The sequence below is a fragment of the Macaca mulatta genome, chromosome X, assembly GCF_049350105.2.
Source record: "Macaca mulatta isolate MMU2019108-1 chromosome X, T2T-MMU8v2.0, whole genome shotgun sequence".
Lineage (NCBI taxonomy): Eukaryota > Metazoa > Chordata > Mammalia > Primates > Cercopithecidae > Macaca > Macaca mulatta.
This window is the reverse complement of record NC_133426.1, coordinates 125,324,738-125,341,752: the sequence shown is the minus strand read 5'-3', so window position 1 is coordinate 125,341,752 and position 17,015 is coordinate 125,324,738. Positions and strand designations below refer to the sequence as shown.

The 17,015-nt window shown below is 45.3% G+C and overlaps 1 pseudogene; it reads left to right on the top strand.

Annotated features, from left to right (window-relative positions):
• The first annotated feature begins 356 nt into the window (after positions 1–356).
• On the top strand, positions 357–1,774 carry LOC100429542 (aflatoxin B1 aldehyde reductase member 2 pseudogene; annotated as a pseudogene).
• The last annotated feature ends 15,241 nt before the right edge of the window (positions 1,775–17,015 follow it).

Below are 17,015 nucleotides of genomic sequence, written 5' to 3'. Positions count from 1 at the left end.
AAATTGCTTTGTAGGCATTCTTTCCTCTGCTCCCTCCTTTATAATCTACATTTAACTCTTCAGGCTCTCCTTGAAGTGATCATATGATCACATATTTCCCATGGTTTCAACAACGCCGGTCCATATCCTGACTCATCTATTCAACAAATAATCCACTGAGCACCTGCTAAGTACTGAGCTAGTTGCTAGACATTCAGCAGGACAGAGGCAAATAAGATTGCCATTCTCATGAACTTTACATTCTAGTGGTGGTGAAGATATATAATAATAAGCAAACCAATAAATGGACAGACAATTTGAGATAATGTTAAGTGGTAGGGAGAAAATAAAACAGGGTGAGGGGCAGGCACCACGCCATGCTGAGCGCCGAGTCTCGCACCATGCCCCACGCTGCGGTCCACTGCGCAGGTCGCTCCCTGCCACCCGATGCCCGCATGCTAGCCATGTCCCGTCCACCGCCAACGCAGGCCGCCTTAGGCATCCTGGCCCGGCATGCCATGGTGCTAGGCACCATGGAGATGGGGGGCCACATGGACGCATCCGCCAGTGCCACGGCCATGCGCGCTTTCCTGGAGTGCAGCCACACCAAGCTGGACATGGCCTTCACGTACAGCGATGGCCAGTCCAAAACCATCCTGGGCGGCCTGGGGCTGGGGCTGGGCAGCGGCGACTACTGAGTGAAATTTGCCACCAAGGCCAACCCTTGGGAGGGAAAATCACTAAAGCCTGACAATGTCCGGTCCCAGCTGGAGACGTCATTGAAGAGGCTGCAGTGTCCCCAAGTGGACCTCTTCTACCTACATGCACCTGACCACAGCACCCCAGTGGAAGAGACACTGTGTGCCTGCCACCAGTTGCACCAGGAGGGCAAGTTCATGGAACTTGGCCTCTCCAACTATGCCGGCTGAGAAGTGGCGGGGATCTGTATGCTCTGCAAGAGCAAAGGCTGGGCCAGGCGCGGTGGCTCACGCCTGTAATCCCAGCACTTTGGGAGGCCGAGGTGGGCGGATCACGAGGTCAGGAGATCGAGACCATCCTGGCTAACATGATGAAACCCCGTTTCTATTAAAAATACAAAAAAAAAAAAATAGCCAGGTGTGGTGGTGGGCACCTGTAGTCCCAGCTACTCGGGAGACTGAGGCAGGAGAATGGCGTGAACCCGGGAGGCGGAGCTTGCAGTGAGCTGAGATGGTGCCACTGCACTCCAGCCTGGGCGACAGAGTGAGACTCCGTCTCAGAAATAAATAAATAAATAAATAAAAGCAAAGGCTGGATCCTGCCCACTGTGTACCAGGGCATGTACAATGCCACCACCTGGCAGGTGGAAATGGAGCTCTTCCCCTGCCTCGGGCACTTTGGACTGAGGTTCTATGCCTACACCCTCTGGCTGGGGGCCTGCTGACCGGCAAGTACGAGGCCAGGGCAAGAAACAGCCCGGGGGCCACTTCTTTGGGAATAGCTGGGCTGAGACCTACAGGAATCGCTTCTGGAAGGAGCACCACTTCAAGGCCATTGCCCTGGTGGAGAAGGCCATGCAGGCTGTGTATGGTGCCAGTGCCCCAGTATGACCTCGGCCACCCTCTGGTGGATGTACCACCACTTACAGCTGCAGGGTGCCCATGGAGACGCGGTCATCCTGGGCATGTCCAGCCTGGAGAAGCTGGAGCAGAACTTGGCAGCGATGGAGAAAGGGCCCATGGAACCGACTGCCATGGACACTTTTAATCAAACCTGGCATTTGGTTGCCCACGAATGTCCCAACTACTTCTGCTAGGCCCATCGTGGCTCAGGCTGCCCAAGGCTTTTCTGTCACCTTTTGTTCTCTCATGCCGACCAGTCTTGGCCTTGAGCTGACTTAGCAGGGTCTTTCTGGATCGTCTGGATCCATGCGTTATTTTTCTAGCTTCCTGCCTAGCTCCCTGCTCACTTTATATTGTGAAAGGTGGGGGTGAGTCCCACTTGGGCATTTCCCATTGAATAAAGCAGGCACTTGACCCAGCCATAGCCCAGGTCAACCCCCTAGCCCCGCCAAAAAAAAAAAAAGAGAGAAAAAAAACCAAGGTGATGTGATGAGATACTGATCACAGTAGGGGGCTCCTGAGTTGGGATGACCAGGGAAAGCCTCTCCGAGGAGCTGACCCTAGAGCTGAGATGTGGATGATGAGAAAGATGGTGAGAGAACATTTTACGCAGGGTGCAAAGGCCCTGAAGAAAGAACAAATTATAGCTGGAAGCATCGCAAACAGCATAGTATGGGATAAGATCAGATATTTTGGTAAGGGCTACTATATCTTATTAGGTCAAAGTAAAGAGTTTGAATGTTATACAAAATGTAACTGGAAGTCCCTGGAGGGTTTTGAAATAGGCAGAGTGTCCTAGTCTGTTTTACATGGCTATAACAGAATATCACAGACTAGGTAATTTATAATAAACAGAAATTTATTTGGCTCATGGTACTGGAGGCTGGGAAGTCCAACAGCATGGAGCCAGCATCTGATAAGGGCTTTCATGCTGTGTCATGCCATAATGGAAGGCAGAAGGACAAGAGAGGGTAAGAGCAAGGGAACAGGAAGAGTCAAACTTGTTTTTATAACACAGCCACTCTTGCAATAACTAACCCACTCCTGAGATAATGACATTAATCTATTAATGAGGGTAGAGCCCTCATGACGTAATCACTTCTTATTATGTCCCACCTCCCAACACTGTTCCATTGGGAATTAAGTTTCCAACACATGAACTTTATGAGACACATTCAAACCATGGCATTCTATTCTGGTCCCCAAAATTCATGTCCTCACAATGCAAAATACATTCATTCCATTGCAGTAGCCCGAAAATTCTTAACTTGTTTCAGTGTCAACTCAAAGATCCAAAGTCCAGTCCCATCTAAAGCAAATATGGGTGGGACTCAAGGCATAATTCACCTTGAGGCAAATTTTCCTCCAGCTGTGAGGAAACAGATTAAAATTAAACAAGTTATTTATTTACAAAATACAATGCTGGGTGATGTAGTTTGGATATGTGCCCCTGCCCAAATTTCATGTTGAATCGTAAACTCCAGTGTTAGAGGTGGGGCCTGGTGGGAGGTGATTGGACCATGGGGGTGGATCCTTTATGAATGGTTTAGCACCATCCCCTCTGTGCTGTTCTCATGATGGTGAGTTCTCATGAAATCTGGTTAAGTGTGTAGCACCTCCCCGCTCTCTTCCTCCTGCTCCAGTCATGTAAGACATGCCTGCTTCCCCTTCACCTTCTGCCACGATTGAAAGTTTCCCGAGGCCTCCACAGAAGCTGAGCAGATGCCAGTAGCATGTTTCCTGCAGAACCTGCAGAATCTGCATACAGCCTGCAGAACCAGGAGCCAATTAACCTCTTCTGTTTATAAATTACCCAATCTCTGGTATTTCTTTTTTTCTTTTTCTTTTTTATGAGATGGAATCTTGCTCTGTTGCCAGGTTGGAGTGCAGTGGCGTGATCTCAGCTCACTGCAATCTCCACCTCCCAGGTTCAAGCGATTCCCCTGCCTCAGCCTCCCAAGTAGCTGGAACTACAGGCACGCACCACCACACCTGGCTAATTTTTTGTATTTTAGTAGAGATGGGGTTTCACCATGTTGGCCAGGATGGTCTTCATCTCCTGACCTCATGATCTGCACCCCTTGACCTCCCAAAGTGCTGGGATTACAGGCGTGAGCCACCGTGCCCAGCCTGGTATTTCTGTATAGCAGTGTAAGAATGGACTAATACAGTGGGACAGACATAGGATAGATATTCCCATTCCAAGGGGGAGAAATAGGCAAGAAGAAAGGGATCCCAAGAAAGTCCAAAACCCAACACAGAAAACCACATTAAGTCTCAAAGGTGTAGAATAATCTCCTTTGATTCCATGTCCTGCATCTTGGGCACACCAAGACAGGGGCTGGACCCCCAAGGTCTCAGGCAGCCCTGCCACTATCTATGGCTTTGTTGGGCTCAGCACATGTTTCAGCTGTCTCGGATTGGAGTCTCATGCCTGAAACTTTCCCAGGTTGGCGCTGTATGCTGGTAGCTCTACGGCTCTGGGGTCCCAGTAGTGGTTCCACGCCCATGGTTCCACTAGGCACTGCCCTAGTGGAGACTCTGCAGGATCCTGCTTCCCACAGCTCCACTAGGCATTGCCCTAGTAGGGGCTCTCTGCAGTGGCTCTGCCTCTGCAACAAGTCTCTGCCTGGGCCCCCAGACTGTCTGATACATCCTTTGAAATCCAGGTAGATTCCACCATGGCCCCACAATTCATGTGCTCAGCACTTTTCCAGAGTCAGCACCAGGTGCATGCTGCCAAGGCTTACATTTGTGCCCTCCAGAACAGTGGAATGAACTGCACATGGGCTCATTTGAGCCATGGCTGGAGAAGCCAAGGAGCTCTGTACCAACACATGGGAAGCAGAGTCCTGAGGTGGCCCTGGGCAGTGAATGCTGAGGTCTGGTGGGCACCTTTCTGGAAACCCTGCCCTTAAGGCCCTGCTCTGAACTTGTAATGGGAGGGACAACCCACTCAATGATCTCTGAAATGTCTTTGGGATCTTTGTCCCATTGTTTTGGTGACTAGCAATATCACCCTTCCTATCTCCCTACTGCTCCCCTCACTTCTGCTGCTGCTTGTGATTCATCCTCATTCCCCATCCCAGTTGCCCCCTCCCCTCTCCAGTTCTGTCAATGCAGAGGTCCTAGTTGTCATTCATCCACATCCTACCTCCAACTCAGATGATTGGGTGGGGGACAGACACTTTACAACCACAAGTATGAATGGCTACTCTAGAAGTAGAGACTCCTGGCTGTTGCCTGCAGCCATGTCCTATCTCACCACCTGCTACCTGCCCAGCTCTTCAGAGGAAGGGTTCACTATAACCCTGGCCCAGCTGGCCTGAGATCAGCTAGTTGCTGAGGTACAGCCTCTTGTGGCCACTATGACTACAATATGATTTTTTTCTTTACATATATTTTATATTTGTATTTTTTTTAATCGAGATGGGATCTTGTTATGTAGTCCAGGCAGGTCTCAAACTCCCAGCCTCAAGTCATCCTCTCACCTTGGCCTCCTAAAGTGCTGGGATTACAGGTGTGAACCACTGTGCCCAGCTGGTACAACAACTTTGGAAAATAATTTAGCAATACTTTGTAAAGTTTAAAGTAAGCATACTACAGGACCCAACAATTCTAATTCTAGGTATTCATTGGTCTTGGAAAACTTTTTGCCCATATGCACTGGGAGACACATAAAAGGATGTACATTGCAGCACAGCTTGCAAAATACATAAATTGGAAATAAGCTGATGTCCATCAAAAAGATAATATATAAATAATCAGGGTATGTTTACAAGATGGAATGATACAAAGTAGTTGAAATGACTTATCATGAATTAGGCTTAGTCTTTCAGTCTGTGTTTTGCTACATATATACCTATCCGTAAACAAAAGATACTCTTGTTTGTGTATTAATCCAAGGTGGGAAAAATACTAGCATCCAGTATATATCTGTCTACAACTTGCTTAAAAAAAAATAACCTCATTGCTTCCTAATGTATATTGATTGATTGATTTTTTTTTTTTTTTTTTTTTTTTTTTTTTTGAGACAGGGTCTCACTCTGTCACCCAGGCTGGAGTGCAGTGGCACAATCTCAGCTCACTGCAACCTCCCTCTCCCAGGTTCAAGTGATCCTCCCACCTTAGACTCCCAGGTAGCTGGGACTACAGGTGTGTGCCACCATGGCTGGCTATTTTTTTGTATTTTTTGTAGAGACGAGTTTTGCCATGTTGCCCAGACTTCAAATAGAACTTTGGAGCTGGTGGAAAGGACTTGGAACCTTTTTAAAAGCCCATGTTAGCACTTCCAGTTTGTTGAGACAGGGTCTTGCTTTGTTGTCCATGCTGTTGTGCAGTGGCATGATCACAGCTTACTGCAGCCTCAACCTCCCAGGCTCAAGTAGTCCTCCCGCCTGAGCTTCCCAAGTAGCTGGGACTACAGGCATGTGCCATCATGCCTGGCTATTTTTAATTAATTAATTTATTTTTTCATAGAGACGAGGTCTCGCTATGCTGCCCGAGTTGGTCTCTAACTCCTGGGTTCAAGTGATCCTCCTACCTTGGCCTTCCAAAGTGCTGGGATTACAGGGATGAGCTACCACACCTGGCCAGCACATTCGATATAAATGAAATTTGACAGGATTCTAGAAGGCAAGCTGGTTATAATCTTGTACACACAAGGACAAGTGAGGAAGAAAGGAGACACAGTGCCCAGGGATAGGGAAGCAAAATAAGATATACTCAGTTATCCATGGTCATGGAGAACAGACATGCCAGATTATTAAAACCAGTAGATAATCCAAAAGGTACTCTGGAATACATTATATGTCCTATCAACACCTTGCCTCTGAACCCCAGTAGATTTATTCCTCCAGTTAACTTTTCTCAGACTGACATTAAAACGAACATATATTTTCCAAGTTGCTTCCAGCTGATGGCTGGAGGGAGTGGGCAATAGCATGAAGATTGTGAAGGGTACGGAAGGCCTAAAATAATCCATTAGCCACAGAGAATCTCAGTGTGGGTATTTGAGAATCACCTGTACATGCCCAGCAAAGAGGTTCTGCTTGTCAAGGCAACTGAGTTGAGCCACCTAACTCTTCTCGGAGGCCCACTCCAAAGGTGTATAGTAAGTCAAGTCAGGAGTCTCAAGCTGAATGCCTCTCAGTCCATAATGCTACCAGTCGCATAACATGTGTGGCCAAACCAGAGATACTCTGTTGATTCCCAACATTCTTGTGCAGAAGCGACTTTAGTCCATATTATGCTATTTAGCAATGAATTGTAGTAGGGAAAGGAAAGGTAGGGAGGGTTCTGCCCCCCCCCCTGCGATATGTGGGCCATAGTTGCTCTGAAAACCCAGCTACAGAATGGGGACAGTAAACAACAAGCAGAATTCTAGTTCAGTCATGAATCATTTTCGTATGGTTATAGCAGAGTGATAATGGAGCAGGGAAAGGACAAGAGGCCAAAACACAGAGTCAGTGCTCCTGAAAGCAAGATTACTCACTGGAGACATTTATTGGTTTCTGTTTTTCCTGTGAAGGGGAGAAAGTAGGTCAGCACACTCAAAGAACTGTGACCAGGAACAGTGGCTCTGAGAGGGAGTCATTTGCTGCACCCTGTGCCAAGATGAACGAGTAATAGACACGCCTCTCAATTGAGGGCATTTGACTGAGGTCACTGGGTTTGGGAAAAACTCAGGCTGTTGATCCCTTGGTGTGTATTCTTTGCAGGCCCTAGGAGGTAGGTACAAGGGAAGGCTCACAGTTTTAAAACCAACATCTAAATGGTTGGCTAGCATGAGCTGGCAAGCACAGGAATGTTTATGAGCAAACTGTGTGCCTACTTTGGCTTTCAGACAAGGTAGACAAGGCTCAGGGCAGCTTGGCTAAAAATAGATGGCACAGAGGGGCCTAGGAAGCAGGAGAGCTAGGTTTCATTCCCAGGTCTCTGAGTTAACCTTCAGGCAAACTTGCTGAGTGTCTTTCTTTCCTATACTGATTTAGCTCTTAGTAAGCAGAAGTATTTAATAAGTTTTCCTAGGCCTAAAGAAGGGTTCACGTGGAGTCTGCTACATTTTCTTGTCTCATCTTTCCTCAAAAGATCCAGGTTTGGGGAAAGACTGGTTGTGATCAGGTGGAAGGTGGAGTAGCTGACATAAGATGGAATGGTACCAAGCTATGATGACCCACTGGAAGCCACGAGTCCTTCTGGACTAACCAAGGTGGCTGCCCAGCCAGAGCCAAAAGGAGGCTCCCTGACCCTGGGTCTGGAGGCAGAGGTGGCAGAGAAGTAAACAAGAGGCACCAAATCAGAACTCCTGATGCATAACCCACAGCTATGAGGGGGACAGTGTGAAATGCGGGGCTTTAAGTAGGAAATTTAGCAGGAAATTCAGAAAGCAGGTAGTTCTGCCCTTTGTCACTGCTCCACATGCCATTCCCTTCCTCAGCAAGATTCTACTTGCTCAGAAGCAAGGGTCCAAACCAAGGCAGCCACGTTCCTAGTCTGTAGTTGGGAGGTCATGTTCTTAGGAAAAAATTGGACTATTCACAGAGAAGGGGAAGCTGAGCACAAGAAAACTATTTTGTGCCAGGCGCAGTGGCTCACACCTGTAATCCCAACACTTTGGGAGGCCAAGGCGGGTGGATCACCTGAGGTCAGGAGTTCAAGACCATCCTGGCCAACATGGCGAAACCCCATCTCTACTAAAACTACAAAAATTAGCTGGGCATGGTGGCGCATGCCTGTAATCCCAGCTACTCGGGAAGCTGAGGTGGGAGGATCGCTTGAACCAGGAGGTGGAGGTTGCAGTGAGCCGAGATTGTGTCACTGCACTCCAGCCTGGGCGACAGAGTGAGACTCTGTCTCAAAACAATAAAAAATGAAAATTAAACAGGCTGGCTGTGGTGGCTCACTCCTGTAATCCCAGCACTTTAGGAGGCCGAGGCCAGTTGGATCACGAGGTCAGGAAATTGAGACCATCCTGGCTAACATGGTGAAACCCTGTCTCTACAAAAATTACAAAAAATTAGCCGGGCGTGGTGGCTCCTGCCTGTAATCCCAGCTACTTGGAAGGCTGAGGCAGCAGAATTGCTTGAACCTGGGAGGCAGAGGTTGCAGTGAGCTGAGATCGCACCACTGCACTCTAGCCTGGGTGACAGAGCTATTTTGTATTATTTCCTGCGTCAAGACCCTCGGCTCTACCCTCATCCCAGGACACTTTCTCCAGAAGTCAGCGCACCTCTGTGTGGCAAGAATATCTAGGAGGAGCTATTTTTTTTTTTCTGATTACAAAAGTAATAAGTGGTTATTTTATAAAATTAAGATTTTCAAAATAACTAGAAAAGAGGATTCTAAATCCTCTCTCAACCCCCAAAAATGATACATGTTTGAGGTGATGAGTATGCTAATTACCATGACTTGATCATTTCACAATATATTCATGTGTCAAACAAAACATCACACTGTACCCCATAAATATATAGAATTATCATTTATGAATTAAAAAATAAAAAATTATAAGCATAAAGGGAAATATAGAGGCCAGGCACCGTGGCTCACACCTGTAATCCCAACACTTTGGGAGGCTGAGGTGGGAGGATCACTGGAGGTCAGGAGTTCGAGACCAGCCTGGCCAACATGGTGAAACCCCATCTTTAGTAAAAACACAAAAAATTGGCCAGGTGTGGTGGTGCACACCTGTAGTACCAGCTACTCAGGAGGTTGAGGTGGGAGGGTTGCTTGAACCCGGAAGGTGGGGGTTGCAGTGAGCCAAGATCATGCCACTGCACTTTAGCCTGGGCAACAGAGCAACACTGTCTCAAAAATAAATAAATAAATAAAATATAAAGCAGAAAACAAAAATCACTATAATCCCATCACTTAAAGATTACTAGGGTTAACAATCGTTAAGTAAATTTGGAGTATTCAGCCTTACTTACTTACCTTGGGCAAGTTACTTAAACTTTCTGAGTCTCAGTTTTGTTATTTATAAAATGAGAATAATCGTAGTACCCACCTCACAGTATTATCTCAAGGATGAGAGAATTCATGTAAAGAGGTTTCATAGTCCCTGGAAAATAGTGAGTGATCAATAAATGTTGGTCATCACCATCATTATTATATTCTATGTGTACATATTCAAAACTACTCATATTGATGGCTGTATAATATTTTGTTTTGTGACTGTACCATTTCCCTAGGGTTAAACATTCATGTTGTTACAAAAATTTCACCATTACAAAACTACTGCAAGAAACATCCCTGTACATATATCTTCTTGTACACCTCTGACTGTTTCCTTAACATAAACTTCCTAGGATTGAGTTTACTGGATTAAAGTTTCCTAAAAATGAGCATTTTGGGCCCAGGTGTGGTGGCTCAGGCTTGTAATCCCAGCACTTTGGGAAGCCAAGGTGGGTGGATCACGAGGTCAGGAAATGGAGACCATCCTGGCCAACATAGTGAAACCCTGTCTCTACTAAAAATATAAAAATTATCTAGGCTTGGTGGTGCGTGCCTGTAGTCCCAGCTAGTTGGGAGGCTGAGGCAGGAGAATCACTTGAACCCAAGAGGTGGAGGTTGCAGTGAGCCAAGATTGTGCCACTGCACTCCAGCCTGGTGACAGAGCAAGACTCCATCTCAAAAGAAAAAAAAAAAAGAGCATTTTTAGGCCCTTGTTACAGACTTTGAAATAGCTTTATGAAAAGGTTGTAGTCGGCCGCGTGAGGTGGCTCACACCTGTAATTCCAGCACTTTGGGAGGCCGAGGCAGGTGAATCACCTGAGGTCAGGAGTTCAAGACCAGTCTGGCCAACATGGTGAAATCCCATCTCTACTGAAAAAAAAAAAATACAAAAATTAGCTGGGAATGGTGGCAGGCATCTGTAATCCCAGCTGCTCAGGAGGCTGAGCCAGGAGAATCATTTGAACCCAGGAGGCGGAGGTTGCAGTGGTCTAAGATTGCGCCACTGCACTCCAGCCTGGGCAACAGGCCAAGCCTCTGTCCAAAAAAAAAAAAAAAAAAAAGAGAGATTGTAGTCATTTACATTTCTGCCAGCAGGGCACATATAAGTATCCACTTCTCCAGAGTTTTATCAACATTTTATCAACACTGAGTAATAACACTTTTTAAAACGTCTTTGACAATTTCATGGGGAATAATGGTGTCTTGTTTTCACTTGTATAACTTTGATTATAAGGGATAATAAACTCTTTTTTTTTTCCAGGCTAGAGTGCAGTGATGTGATCTCAGCTCACTGCAACCTCTGCCTCCCGGGTTCGAGAGATTCTCCCGCCTCAGCCTCCCGAGTAACTGGGATTACAGGCATGCACCACCACACCTGGCTAATTTTTGCATTTTTAGTAGAGACAGGGTTTCACCATGTTGGCCAGGCTGGTCTCCAACTCCTGGCCTCAGATGATTGGCTTGCCTCTGCCTCCCAAAGTGCTGGGGTGACAGGCATGAGCCACCGCGCCCAGTCATAAGGGACAATAAACATTTTAAGTTAACTCTCCTGTTAAGCTCATACAGTAATTCACAAGTTCCCACAGACAAAAATCCATAAGAAAGTCCTCAGGGATCCTGAAATGAAAACATACAGGGGACATTTCCATAAAAATAATTCACATTTGAGTAGTTGATATACATATTTTTAACCATTTTAACTGTAAGATATAATAATAGAAAACTGCATATCTTAATAGAGTATTATAAAGTAAATACACTTTTAGATATTTACTTCTAGGTCAAGAAATAGAACTTTGCTAGCTACCTTAGAAGCCTGGCCCATGTCCCATCCCAATCCTAAAATTAACCACTATGCTGACTTCTATGGAAATCTCTTCCTCTCTTCCTTGATTTCATTATAGTTTTATCACTCAGGTTGTAACCTTAAACGTAATAGTTTAGTTTTGCCTTTTAAAGATATTTTAAGTGTTTTTCACTTAGTTGCCAATATACTTGTAATAAAAATTACACCAGGCTATAATAGCAATCAACTTAAAGAAGTAAATGCTTAAAAATGCTCATTTTTGACAATAGTGCTTTACAGATACATGAAAACATACACAATTTTTCCCATGGATGTGACTAAAGAAATTGCTTTATCTCAAACTTAGCATGTCATTTTGATATGGTTATATGTTTTGGTTCCGTTCTGAAGTAATGCCTCCAACATCAGTATAATTTTAACACTTTCTATCAAAGTTAGATGTCAGTTACAAGTCATTATTCTGAAGTTCAACCTTGTTTTTCAACCTATTAGATAGGTCTGAGTTCTTAATTGCAAACTGCAAAATCCACTCTGACTAGTTTAAGCAGAAAGGAAATTTATTAAACAGTATTAGACCACCCACAGGATCTTTGGAGACCCATAAAGCGAGGCCCTGAAGAGGCCAGAAACAAGATGCAGCCATACTGTGGGTGCTTCGCTGGCAAAAACTCCACTGCCACTACCCTAAAGAAGACATCAACTCTCCACGATCCTTGCTTTCCACATGAAATTTCCAAGCTTCTAGTATCTCTCTTCAAACAGCCCCCAGAAACCCCTGCCAGAGAGAATGCTGAACTGGACAGATTCCAGCTGTTTGATGTGGTCCCTCTGTTGCTTGTTGGTTTCTGCTGTCCAGAATGTTGATATGTCCTGTGTTGGATCCCGGACAACACAGAAAGGTTTTCCATCTCTTTTGGGTTTCTTTCCTACTCAACTCTTCAGTAGAACATAAACCTTTTAAGGGCAGAGGCCAGTTCCTCACTTTTAAGTAATCAAACATATTTATTAATAACCTATGATATTCATTAACAAATATTTATTGGAAGCCTACTCTAAATTTGGCATAGTGCTAGGTGCTGAAGATATCATTATGAATGAGAGACAAAGGTCTTCTCTCATGAGTTTATAGTCTAGTCAGTATAGAGTGACAACAAACACATAAAAAAACAATTATGATTTCAGGTGAGCAGAGGAGCAGGGCTACCTTAGATAGGGTGACCAGAAAAAGTCTCCATGAGGGGCTGACAGTGAAGGTGACACTTAAAGGAAAAGGATCCAGGCATTTAAAGCGTTAGAGGAAGAATAGTCCTGGAAGAAGAAATGCCATGTGAGAAGGAAACATACTCATTCACTGGGTCTCAGGCTAGAGCACAATAAGTGAGCAGGAGAGTAAAATGTTTCGGTTTTATTCCAAGCATATTAACAAGCAATTGGAGGTTGTGAGTAGCCGGAAGCGACATAGTCTGATGTACATTTTGAAGGATCACTCTTGGTGGTGAGTGGAGAACAGGCTATAGAGGAGACAAATTGAAACATTTAGGAGGCAAGTGGTCCAGATGAAAGATGATGATGGTTTACACCAGGGTGGCTGAGAGAATGAGAGATCACATTTGGGATATGCTTCAAAGTTAGAGTCAAAAGAAATTCCTGATTGGTTGTGGGAGGTGATGGGGAGAGGAGAATCAAGGAAAACACAAAGATTTGAGGGCTTGAGCAACAGGGTGAATGATGTTGACAGTTACTGAGATGGAGAAGAGTGGGGTAAGGGGGGAAATCTAGTTCATATTTGTACATGTTGAGGTGCTGATGTCTATGGGCATGAACACGAGAAGAGATAGTGAAATATATGAGTCTTGGGCTTAGAGAAGAGGACCTGTCTTTGCTAAGCACTCTGAGGGGATGCATGAAATGTCTAAGACACAGCGTTGAAGAAAGGGTTAACACAGAAGCTCTAATTGATCAGTCCTTGCACGTCTCCAGGGGAGCCTAGAATTATGATTGCCCCTAGGTCTACCTCTGGGAATACAGCCCTCAGATGTTCTTTATGTCACCAATTGATGATGTCTTGATGTCATTTTATACATCCAGAGCAATGGGGTATGCTGAATCTACTTGTCAGGACGTCTCTGGATTGTTTTTGCAAGATTCATGATGTACCTGGTTTTGATGTTGGGATCCTGAGTGTCATTTCGCAAAAGTCCTCAGAGACTCTGAGACTTGGGTGGGCTTTCCTAGACAGAGACATTTCACAGGTGTCCCTGTAGTTTGCTGTTAATTTGTTAGGTATTCCTGTGCAGCCCTGGATAAGAAAGGACTTGAAAACCTGTGCCTACTCTATGCATGTTTTTCCTGCAGCTTTTGTTCTGTATCCTTTGGTGTAATAAACCTTAGCTGTAAGTAAAACCTGCTATTGAGTCTTATGAGTCTTTCTAGTAAATCACCCAACTTGGGGTGATTGCGGGACCCCTCAAAACACAATTTGCCCTCCAAGAGCTTACAGTTTAGCTGCAGAGGAAAAAGAAACATACATGAAGCAACAGTGACCCAAGCAGGACAATATATTACTGTCAGCCCGAGGCCAGGCACTAAGTTTTTATTCATCTTTGTATCCTTAAAAGAGGGCTGGGTCTTAAAATTGGGTGGTCCTCAATAAAGGTCTGCTGAACTTAAATAGAAGAGGTGGAGTTTGCTGGATGGGTAGGACTTTGAATAAGCTAGGAGGAAAAGGAGGGCATGCCAATTGGAGAAAACTTGATATAGGCCCAAAAGCAAGAACAGGCAGGGTTTGTTTGTAGAAAGTTGTCCTTAGTCTCCCTGCCCCACAATGCCTGGCTCATTTGCCAAACAGTGGGCATTTCATAAAGTCTGCCACTTGTCTGGTATCCTTGTCCAAGTTTGCTACCACACCCTTTTCAGTCTTTCCCCTGCTTTTTCTGGACAGTGCTAATGATGGGAGGTGATGGGATAGCATATTCCTTCTGCTCCCACCCCAGTCACTTGCAGGAGAGAACTGAGGCTGAGATGTCTAGTTCCAAATCTAACTGCATCATGGATGGTTAGCTTGGCTGCTCTCCCTGTGATTCAGTGATTAAAATTCCAGATGGGACTACAATAACTCTATTAATCTTGAATTCCATACATCGGTTTCAAAATAAAAACTCCTAGACCCTAGGCACCTCTATGCAATCTTTCCATATTCCCAGGGCAGCTTTAAAATGAAATAGGTGAATAACTGCTTCACCAAAAGAGAGGTTCTGGTGAAAAGAGACATGGATACAGAGAAAAAGAGAAGATATTCTAGGAAATGAACCAAAACATTTCTGTCTGTATGAACAGGAAAGAAAATGGAAGATTTAATGCTTAGATCTCAGAGATTGACTAGTATAACCATTGTCCCCTTGCCCCTCCAGCAGATGAGGAAGAGATTTGTCCAAGATCACACAGCAATCCACAGCTGACTCAGGACCAGAATCTGATTAGAATCAGGACCAGGCTTCCTGATTCTAAGTCCAGTACTCTACCACATTTTAGAGCCCTATTTTGTAGTTCTATAGCCACAACAATCATCCTCAAAGAAGGATGCACTAAATTTCCCAATTAGCAACTACCTCTCGGTGAAGCATGTTAAGGGCCAGGGCAGGGAAGGGTGGCAAAAGGCCAAGCCAAGACATCACAATTACAAGGGCTAAGTGAGACATGTTTCTGACTGCTTTATGGGCTCTGCAGTCTTGCTGCTTCTTTGCTTTGAGCCAAGTCAATCATACTCTCTGTCATGGAGTGGGATTGGGGGGAGGATCAGTGAGAGGAGTGAATAAAACAGACCTTCCTGCTGGCAAAGATGTGTGGCCAAACTATGAATCTACAAGCAAAAGAAGGGAGGTAATTGTAGAAGCATATGACAGCACCAGAAAGCTCTGGCACAACCAGCATCACCTCCCGCCCAGCGCCTGCCAGTTCACAGCAGCTGGTCAGAAAGCTTATGGCCTTGCGAACAGGACAGACCACAAGAGTAGAATCTGTATACCAGCCTCTGTGCCCTGCCCAGGCTTGACTCAGAAGCAGTGACGAATGCACTGGGCTAGTTAGTTCATTGGTACACTGAACGTGAATCCAGGTGACAACAAGGCAATGACTTTCCTGAAGATTGAAGTCACTTCCTGTTTGGGACCTCCAGTCCTGAGATGCACTCCCCCACAGCTCAGGCTTCCATGAAGGATCAAAGGCAACTCCTGGGCCGATGAAAGAAACGTGAGGAAAAGCCTAAGGGCGGTTGAGAGAGCCTTGAATGAAGGCTGAAATGTGACACTTTTTTTTTTTTTTTTGACTCAGAGTTTTGCTGTGTCACCCAGGCTGGAGTGCAGTGGTGCGATCTCGGCTCACTACAACCTCTCTGCCTCTCAGGGTCAAGCGATTCTCGTGCCTCAGCCTCCTGAGTAGCTGGGACTACAGGCGTGCACCACCACACCCAGGTAATTTTTTGTATTTTAGTAGAGATGGAGTTTCACCATGTTGCCCAGGCTGGTCTTGAACTCCTGAGTGCAGGCAATCCGCCCAATTTGGCCTCCCAAAGTGCTAGGATTACAGGCATGAGCCACTGCACCTGGCTAACACTTCTATATGAGTACCAAATCAGGGAATGAATGAATTCAGCATTTCAATCACATTCTTACCCAATGCCTGAATCACACTCACAAAACCAGGGCTTCAAATCCTTACTATAAAAAAGCATTATATTGTTGCTATAGGAAATACTCATAATTCTGGTTTCGGTGGGTTATGGCAGACTTAGAAACAATTGGATTTGTACAGATAAGGGAAACTTATCCCTTAAATGCCAAAAATTTTAAACAGTATTATCATGACTTGTGAAATATACATGTTTACATAACATGTTTGCCAGATTTCTCAGCCCACTCGAACCTTTTTCCAGCTTACTCAGGGTAATCACAATCACATCCTTCATTACGTTATGCTATTTTGTTTTCCGGTCTCCTCCCAGGATTTCAGGCCTTCAGCAAGCACTTCCTCCATCAGTTTGTCTGAGCTTCTTCCCTCCCTCTCCCACTGCAATATATCTGCCTGTTGCTTCTAATCTGTGCACCTAGGTAACCAGATTACAGGACTCTTTAGAGCTATGTTATAAACAAGGCACTAGAAAAGGTCTGGAGAATAACAGACCTGTAACGCTGTAAGGCTACCTCTGTGTGTTTGAGGGAGTTTGTGACTGTTTCTTCCATTCAGATTTGGAGCAGATTTTCAGAGAGCAGAGGGTGCCAGAGGCCTGACCTGGGGATAATGCTGTGCTGTGGAATATAAACCTGGAATCAGGCCATGCCTCATGCTCCCCTGTCCTCTACTCAACTCCCTAGAGCTCAGAGGGCTTTGAATGACAGAAAATTGGGAAGAACAATTAGGAATAAATATGAAGCCACGCCAGATTCTTCTTTCAGAAAAAGAAATAAGTGCTGACAAAGCAGGGGTAACACTAGCCTGGGGAATTTGCTCTAACCTCCACAGAGGAGCATCTCTGCATTGCACCTAGGGGAACTATAAGCGTTGAGGAAATTGAAAATGTGATTTTGGTTGGGCGCGGTGGCTCACACTTGTACTCCCAGGGCTTTGGGAGGCCGAGGCTGGTGGATCACCTGAGGTCAGGAGTTAGAGACCAGCCT